The sequence below is a fragment of the Oryctolagus cuniculus genome, chromosome 5 (assembly GCF_051225735.1).
Source record: "Oryctolagus cuniculus isolate XC-2025 breed Fujian yellow rabbit chromosome 5, ASM5122573v1, whole genome shotgun sequence".
Taxonomy (NCBI): Eukaryota; Metazoa; Chordata; class Mammalia; order Lagomorpha; family Leporidae; genus Oryctolagus; species Oryctolagus cuniculus.
Window position 1 is genome coordinate 4,661,511 of NC_142871.1, and position 9,718 is coordinate 4,671,228.

General features: G+C 46.6%; 1 long non-coding RNA gene across 3 annotated transcripts in view; it reads right to left on the bottom strand.

The window, feature by feature from the left end:
• The window catches only part of LOC127492930 (uncharacterized), a 145,846-nt gene that overhangs the window by 23,483 nt on the left and 112,645 nt on the right, over window positions 1–9,718 (bottom strand). Inside the window, exon 4 of one of the 3 annotated variants that reach the window (XR_011388422.2) lies at window positions 4,202–4,313. The exons of the other annotated variants lie outside the window; for them this stretch is intronic. This is a non-coding gene — a long non-coding RNA (uncharacterized LOC127492930). The remainder of the gene's footprint in view (window positions 1–4,201; window positions 4,314–9,718) is intronic. 3 annotated transcript variants of the gene reach the window in all.

Sequence of the window (9,718 nt, forward strand, 5' to 3'; positions counted from 1 at the left end):
CTCCTCATGGCTTACTGAAGTCCATCCTTCTCCCCCTCCAGCCTGGGCCTGCAGCCCCCAGGCCCCGGTTTCCTCTGCCAGAGAGCACAGAGCAGCCTCTGTGGAAGCACAGGCAGGAGTCCCATCTGCACACTATGGGCTCCCAAGGTCAGTGAGCAGAAGGAGGGCAGTGAAGTCACAGTGACCATATGGATGAGGAACTGATCTTGACCTGCAGCAACAGGCAGGGCTGCTGGCCCGCCAAGGGGGCAGCACACCCAGAGGGCACTGGGCTGGTTCCCGGTGCCCTCTCCAGGGCCAACTGTGACCAGAGAGTGTAGTGGTCCCAGCCTGAGGAGGCTGAGATGGACAGAGCTGCAACTCTTGGAAACAGAGCTGCAACCACCAGGAATCCCCTAAATGATGCCACCATCCCTTGATATCCAGTAGGATTGGCTCCAGGATCCCATGGACGCCCAAATCCACAGATGCTCAAGTCACTGATACAAGACAGCAAGGGATTTGCATCTAATCCATGTTCTTCTTCCTCCCATGTATCTTATATCTCTCTGGATTATTTATAATGCCTGATACAAGGTAACTGCTATGTAAATAGCTGTTCTGTATTGTCTAGGGAGGACAGAAAATTCTGTACACTGGAGACAAGATTATTTCTTCTGAACACTATCTCTCAGCAGTCGGTGAAACCCGCAGATGCAGAGCCACTGTGTGTCTGTGCCCTGAGCCCCATTTTGCATCAGAAACCTCACAGACAAGTTAAGATGTGGTCATTACGACATATCAGGATGATCATCATCCAATTTGACGGCTGTTCCATGGACAAGAGGTGAGACACAGGTACCTGGGGGGACAAAGGCTGAGGCTGGAATGAAGCTGTCCAAACCCAAGAACTCCCAGGGCAACTTGGGGCAGGGAGGAGTAAGAAGGGCCCTTCCCTTCCATGGGAGGAGCCTGGCCCAGTGTGCCCGGTGATGCCAGACTCAGAGGGGTGGCAACAGGAAACCACCACAGCCACCAAGCCCCACAGAAGTGACAGTTCTGGAGAGGGGCTGGCTCATCAGGAAGAGGCACTGGCCCACGGCCAAGGCAGTGATAGGCAGGGGTGGCCACATTAGCCACTCTCCATGCAGAGAACTCTATGGGGTCTCTCTTTTTTTTAAGATTTAGTTATTTATTTGAAAGGCAAAGTTAAAGAGAGGCAGAGAAAGAAACAGAGAGAGAGAGAGAGAGAGAGAGAGAGAGAGAGAGAGAGAAAGAGATCTTCCATCCAGCAGTTCACTCCCTAAATGGACCCAACAGCCAAAGCTGTGCCAATCCAAAGCCAGGATCCAGGAGCTTCTTCCAGGTCTCCCACGTGGGGGCAGGGGCCCAAGGACTTGGACCATCTTCTACTGCTTTCCCAGGCCATAGCAGAGAGTTGGATCAGAAGTAGAGCAGCCAGGACTCAAATCGGCATCCACATGGGATGCTGGCATTGCAGGCAGTGGCTTCACCTGCTATGCCACAGCGCCAGCCCATGGGGTCTCTTTCAAGAGAGTGCTTATGGGGGCCCAGGGCCCAGCTGTGTGCAAACACTACACCTGCTGTGACATCAGTCCCAGGCTGTGGCTCCCCAGGGCTGCCCCAGGCAGGGGTAAAGCATGGTGGGGGAAGTGGCCCAGCCAGTTTCTACAAACCACAGGCTTCCCTGGTGCTGACCCAGGGCTGGGCAGAGGCTTTCTTCACTGGTGCTGTGCTGAGCCTCTCCCAGGTGCTCTCTCCAGTGTCCTGAACACCTGTCAGACCTGTCGGACTCCACCTGCTGAGCTCCTGCCTTGTCACCTCCGAAATCTGCATGAGCAGTGCTGCCTCATCCCTGCTTCTCAGAGGACCTGGAGGGCTGTGGGCTTTAGTTCCCACCTCTGGGATTTGGTGATGCGCTGCAGCCAGGCAAGCGCCCAGCTGTGAATCTGGTCACCGAGAACCTGTAGGAAGTGTGCCAGCTGTAGCCAGGGCTCAGCATGACAAACAGACCAGGCTGTGCCTGGTGTTCTCAGCTGGTCTAGGCTGAGTTAAGCAGACCCTGTATGCTGGGGATTATCTGATGAAAAGAAGCAGAGAAGGCACAAACAAGCAGAGATGCACATCGTGTCTGTGGACTGGAAGACAACACAGGTGCCAATTCTCTTCCACTAAACCACAGGATCAGTGCTTTTTTTATTTATTCGACAGATAGAGTTAGACAGTGAGAGAGAGAGACAGAGAGAAAAGTCTTCCTTCCGTTGGTTCACCCCCCAAATGGCCCCTATGGCCAGAGCTACGCCGATCCAAAGCCAGGAGTCAGGTGCTTCCTCCTGGTCTCCCATGCGGGTTCAGGGGCCCAAGCACCTGGGCCGTCCTCCACTGCCTTGCCAGCAGAGAGCTGGATTGGAAGAGGAGCAACCGGGACTAAAACCTGGCACCTATATGGGATACAGGCACCACAGGTGGAGGATTAACCAAGTAAGCCATGGTGCCAGCTCTATCCATCTAAATTTGTGCAAGATTTATTTATTTATGTGTTTTTGAAAGGCAGAGATACAGATAGATGATGATGATGATGAAGATAGATAGATGATAGATAGATAGATGGACAGACAGACAGATAGATACTCCTTCTGTCGGCCCACTCCACAGATTATTCTGACAGCCAGAACTGGACCAGGCTGACACAGGAGCCAGGAGCTCCAGCTGGTCCTCCCAATGAGTGTCAGGGGCCCACATACTTGAGCCATCACCTGCTACTCTCTAGGAGCATGAGCTGGGAGCTGGATAAGAAGCAGAGTAGCCAGGAACGGTGTCGTAACACAGCAGGTAAAGCTGCTGCCTGCAGTGCTGGCATTCCATATGGAGACCTGTTCTTCTCCTGGCTGTTCCACTTCAATCCAGCTCCCTGTTACTGGCTTGGGAAAGCACCATGTGGTGGACCTGGAGGAAGCTCCTGGCTTTGGTCTGGTGCAGAACCAGCAGTTGAGACCATCTAGAGAGTGAACCAGTGGAGGGAAGATCTCTCTCCCTCTCTTTATCTCCTTCTCTCTCTGTAACTCAGCCTTCCAAATAAATAAGTAAATCTTTAAAAAAAATACAGTAGCCAGGACTCAAATTGTCACTCCAATATGGGATGCGAGTGATACCCTAAGGAGGGGCTTAACCCACTGTACTACAATGTCAGTCCCCAAAGATTTTTTTTTTAATTAACACAAACTAATTCTAAAATTCAATGGAAAAGCAAACACAAATTTTTCCAATGAAAGTGAAGTGGAAGGAGTCAGTTGCCCCTGCCTTGAGGCTTGCTGAGTGTAGGCATAGCAGTAAGACAGTGCCAGGTAGCCCATGAAGCAGGACGGGGAACCAAAGACAGATCCACACATTACAGCCAGCTGTTTCCACAAGACTACAAAACCAGCCAGCAGAGGAAGGCTAGTCTTTTCAGTAATGGTTACTGCAACGATTATTACAAAAAATAATTAGTTTCAACCTAAACTTCACAATTATAGCAAAATTTAACTCAAAATGAATCATGGACTTTAAATATAAAAGGAAACATTTTAGGGTGAGAAAATGAAACCACCTTGAGGACCTAAACTAGAAGATGGATTATTATTAATTGTGATGCCAAAAGCCAGTCTTAAGAGAAAATGTTGATCAGTTGTACTTGAAGAAAATTAACTCCAGGTCTGTGAAAGACTTCGTTAAGATTATAAGACAGGCTACAAACTGGTAAAAAAAAATTGTGAACTGCATATTTGACAAAGTATTACTACCGTGAATTTAAAGAACTCTCAAACCTCAGCAGTAAAAATAAATAAATAAACAATCCAATTAGACCATGGGCAAAAGACATTTCACAGCAGAGGAAATGCAGATGGCAAATAAGCAAATGAAAAGATGCTCAACATTATTAGTCATTAGGGAAATGCAAATCAAAACCAAAATGAGATATCACTGCAGACCTATCAGAACGGCTCCAAATAAAAACAGTGAAAACGCCAGTGCTGGTACGGAGGTGGAGAGATTAGATCACTCATTTATGTTGCAGGTTGGAGTGTGAAATGCCGCAGCCACTCAAGAACAGACTGGAAATTTATTTAAAAACTGAACATGCAACTGACGTGTGATGCAGCCATTGCACTGAGCAATTATCTTGTAGAAATGCAGACTTAAGCCATGTGAAAATCCTTACCCAAGTGTACACGGCAGATCCACTTATAATAGCCCTAGTTGAAGCAGTGTGTATGCCCCCCACAAGATGTATGGTTCACCAAACTGTGGTGCATCACACCATGGATTTCACTCTGCAATAGAAAAGAAAGGGCAAGAACAGGAGGGTACTTCCAAAAGTTCATGAACAAATAATATTAAAAGCTTATTTAGGTGTGAAAATATTTCAAATCCATGCAGTTTTTCATAATGCATAGTTTCTGTGAACATTATGAAGACCCCTCAGCTTCATGGATTTCAAAAATTATTACATCAAAGTAAATTTATTGGGGCTGGAGTATGATGTAGTGGGTTAAGCCACCACCTGAGATGCCAAATCCCATATGAGCATCAGTTTGAGTCCTAGCTGCTCCACTTCCTATCCAACTCCATGCTAATGTACCTATGAAGGCAGCAGATGATGGCCAAGTACTTAGGCTCCTGTAACCTACATGGGAGACCCAGGTAGAGTTCCAGGCTCCCGGTCTCAGCCTGGCCCAGCCCTAGTCGTGGCAGCCATGTGGGGAGTGAATCAGCAGAAGAAAGATGCCACACACCCTCTCTCTCTCTAACTCTGCCTGTCAAATAAGTAAATACATCTTTTGAAAAATAAAATAAACATCTTTTAATTTCCTTTTCCATGAAGTTTTGCAGCTCCTTGTCCATACAGTGGCTTGGATGAACCTCCACAGAATTATGCTGAGTGAAGAAAGGCAATCCCCAGAGATGACGTGGCATATTATCCCATTCACAGAACATGATGGGAATGACAAAATTACTAAGATGGGAAACAGAGTAGCGACTGGCAGGACGTGGAGGAGAGAGAGTGGTGAAAATGGCCAAAAAAAAAGTGGTTGGGGCAGCCTGAGAGTTGAGCATTTTTGTAGCTTGAGAGTGGCAGTGGATACACAGATCTCTCCACGTGATAAAGCGGCGTAGCACTAAATGCATCCACACACACACGCAGAGATTTGTTTACAAAAACTGGTGAGGCACGTATAAGCTCAGTGGATATACTCCAGTCAGTTTCCTTGTTGTGATGCGATCCTACAATTAGGCAAGATCCTACCCTTGGAGAGAACCAGGACAAGGATTCAAGGGACAAGCTGTACTATTTCTTGCAGATGCACATGACTCTGTGATCATTTCCAAAGGAGAACTTTTAAAAATACGGATTGTCTGGCCTCTTCTTTGGTCTTGACTTCACAGTTCTGGAGTGGACCCCACACTGAGTTTTTCCTAAGCACTGCAAGCGATTCTGGAGCTTGGACAAGCCCTGGAAACATGGCTGCAACTCACCTGGTTCATGGGCTTAGAATTTCTGGCAGGACTATTCAACATGACTGGCTTCTGACGTAACGATTCTTCACAGGGCCACTTGTACTAAATAAACACGTGTGTCAGCTGCATCCTAATAAAAGGCAAGCGTGGCTGCAGTGTCCGACTGCCCAGACCCAGTAAAAGCGGAAAGCAGTCATTTCTTTAACCAACAGGCTTCCTCGCCCCAGAACCTTAGAAATGACACTCTTTTATGGACTCATTGTTATGCTGCATTGTGACGGATAGTAAAAAGTTTCAATATGTTTCCTTGAGCTATACTTCTGGCTGAATGTAACCAGGCGACCCTCAACCACCTGCACCCTGGGCGCTGCCAGGGAAGTGTGTCTGCAAAACACCACTCGTGAGTTCTGGCTTTTAGGAGCCGTGCTCACGCTGCCCTACCAAGATCGATGCTGCAAAGGCGCTCCTGTAATAGTCAGACGTCCACACACTGTATTCCGTGAGGGTTCAAACCTCAAGGACCACGTTAAGTCTGTTGGTAGGAATGTGAGGCTGAAGATGGGGGTGCTGAAGGAAGTCCCACGGGGCTGACAGAGCTGTTCTCAGAGCCGCAGCACAGCCCTGACTCCCGCCCCAGCCCTCACTGCTCTGTCTGTTTACTCCCTTCCAGGTCTCAGTACCCTGCATCCCAGGGAGATGCTCACTGCTGCTATCGCAGGAGTATATGAGCATGCCAGACAGTGCCTGCGTGGGAAAGCAATCCCAGTGTAAACCCGGAGTGGGTCTGCGAAGGGAGGCCCTGTGAGCCCAGCCTCCAGCCTTGTAGAGAGCAGAAGCCCGTCTGTCAGCCTGACCTCACTCATGCACTGAGAGCAGCGACGTGCCTTCAGACTCTCCCCAGGAACTCCACTCAGACTCCTTCCTCAAAGCATTTTGTACTTATGGTCATTAATCTTTTGTGCTATGACATGAAAGCAGGCTCACGTACTTCGATATTGTCTTTTGTTTTATTTTTTACAGTTGCTTGTGAAGCAAGGTTAAATAAGCCTGTATGTGTGGCTGCAAGAATTGATTGAAGTTGTACCAAAATTAATTTTAAGAAGACAGTGCCAACAGACTTGACAACTGACAACCTCATCTGCATAGAACAAACCGACAGTCACTTGCCATTCATGCATTTTAATGGGTGTACTTACAATTTTAGAGGCAGCAAAATAGAGAAATTAAAGCCCATTCATGGACTTCTTAATGAGTATGCTACTTTAGGATATGAGCTTTTAGGAGCTTACATTAAAAAAAAAACAACCTATATTTCTTTTAAGCTGATGGACTCTCTCAACTTCTTTAATCAAAAGTTTAATCTAGGAAAAAATAACCTTACTTTTAGCATCTAAATTCCGTCAAAATTTTAAAAATTAATGAAAACTCCTGAAGAAATGTATTAAAGAAAACAATGTTTTCTCTGCACACAGGGATCTAAGATGTTCTGTCTGTGCCCCTTATGCGTTAGCCAGCAGCAAAGGAGAGGGTCCTGTGAGACCACGTGCCAGCACTGCAGGCAAAGGAGGCCTACGCTGTCACCCCCTAGTGACAGCTGGCAGTGCTGAGTGCCCGTGAGTAACGCAGTATGGCTTTGATGCAGCTTCTTCTGCGAAATTTAGCTAAGTGGGTCCAATGATTACAACGAGCAGTGTGTCCGCTGCCGTGGAGGGAACCAAGTCTTCCAACGGAACGGCTCTAGTGCCCCTCATGCAAGCACCCACTGCTTCCAGCAAAGGGTCACTGATCCAGAACAAATAAATCAATCAGCCTTCGTAATTATATTTGGGTCATTTTATTTTAAGCCATTAAATCAGAAGCTCTGCTCACATTAGCACTCGGATGGGGTCCCCAGCCACAGGGATGTCCTCAGTTCACAGCCTGGCAGAGTTTTCATTGTAGACACACAAGTTTCGTCCTCGTCTTGTTCCCTCTGCACAGCCGACTCCCACGGCGCCTCCCAGAGCACTGGCAGGTCTCACTTGGAGGAATGTACAAAGGAAACAAGTCCCTGGCGTGTCGGTCTCCACTGTCCCTCAAGGACCCATTCAGGAAGAGACTCCTGAGCCCCATCCTGTGTGTGGTGAGGAGTGGCTGGTGCGTGGTCAGATGCCAGGGGATGACGTCACCCGACTGTGTCTGCATGGATTCTTTGAGCCTGTGTGACACAGCAGATGAAGTCATCAGAACCCTCTGGGAACAGAGCAAGCTGGGGCTGAGAAAGGAACTCCTGGAAGAAGACGGGAGGCAGGAAGATGGAGGAGAAGGGCCGAGAGGACTCGGCTTTCTCTCGACCTGTGACCTGGTGCTGGCCCTGCCGCCCTCAGCAGAGTGGGGACTGTCAGCCCCATCACTGGGAGACCTGCCAGCTCCCTGTTCTTCAAATGAGAGTACAAGAAAAATCAAGGATGGAAGAAGGACACACTCCGCACATATATTTTAAAAGTATATTCATTTTAACACCACTTAGCCATTGCCATAGCATGTTTTAAAAAGAGAAATGCTGTTTTTCTCACAAGGCTTTACTCCTGGAAATATTTCCCATATTGCTCAAAAGACAAATATTTGCTTAATTCAGGCTTTATAAGTCAGAAATAGAATAGCTAACAATAGTGAAATAATAATGAAAATTATGTATATATTGATATGTGCATAAGAGCTGACAAAAAGTGGATTCTTTGTGACAGGTATTTGGCATAGTGGCTAAGATGCTACCCAGGATGACCACATCCCATACAAGCGTGCCTGTGTTCACTTCTTATCGCGGCTCTGGATTCCAGCTTGACGCTAATGTGCACCTTGGGAGGAAGCAGGTAATGTCAGCTCCCGGCTTTAGCCACACCCAGCCAGGGTTCCAGCATCTGGGCAATGTGCCAGCAGATGGGAGCCCGGGCTTGCTCGCTCACTCTTTCTCTCTCTCTACCTTTCAAATAAATAAAAATTTCAAAAACAATAGATCTATTAATTTTGCATGGGGTATAATTTTACCCTTAAATAAAAACTACGGTGTATATAATTAATAGTGAGGGAATCTTACACAATCACAGGGCAGTCACCCACTTGAGTAACTTCACACAGACAAAGCACTTTCTCCTATCCTACCCTCTGTAGTCCAGATTTTGCAGTTAACTCAATAATGTCCCTTATAGCATCCGTTCAGCCCAGGAAGGGTCGGGTGCTGCATTTAGTTGGCGTGTATCTCTGTTCTGTTCTCCAGAACATTTCCTCAGGGTCTTTCCTTTACGAACTTGATGTTTGTGAGGAAAACGGTGCCTTCTTCCCTTTTCTGGAACAGGCTCCTTGAGCTGGCCTTGTCTGAGGTTCGGCATGGTGCAGGAATTGGGTCCTCATCTGTGTGAGCATCTTCTCAGAGAACCTCGCTGGGAGAGGTGCAGCACCTGCCTGCCCTCACCAGAGATGTGCATTGTCATCAGTCCATCAAGGAGCTGGTCAATTTCACTATACGATTATTTTTGAAACAGATAGGTTGCTCTTCCTAAAAATGTCCCCCCAGACTTCTCATTCATTGATGATTTTTGTCTCTTTGAATTTTCATTTCAAGGGATATAAAAAACCAATATTGCAACATCAGCACTATCTCGCCATTTACCACATGGCATTAGTCTGTGAGGACAACCCACTTCTTCCTCTGTCTGTGTTTATTTACTCACTTGCTTATCTACTTCTGAAATGCACTTGTGATTTTTTTGCTCAAATTTGCATAAGATTCTGAAATAAATATCTATGTATATATTTATCTTTGTGCTTTAGACTTTATAAATTACATGTGTACAAGTGTGCATAAATTGTGTAGGCATACACGTGTGTCTGTGTGTGTCACTTTAAAGAACACAAAGAAATACATAACATGAAGCTAAGACCAACATCTTAAAGAAAAAAAAATTACTAAAAGACCTCCAGGTCTTATAAATAAATGCCATTCCACTCACTTTGAATATAAAAAAAAGTTTAGATTATTATCAACTGTCAACCTAGGCAGTTCCTACTCTGCTCAAAATACGTAGAATAATGGTTAAAATTAAATGACCACCCGGCTATCTCCCACCAAGGAAGATGCTGCAGGGAAGATATTAAAATCCCCATAATTATTATCTAACATTTATTCGGCACCATAAACGTACACAGAGAAATGTGATAAATAAAGCTCTGCCTGCCCAAT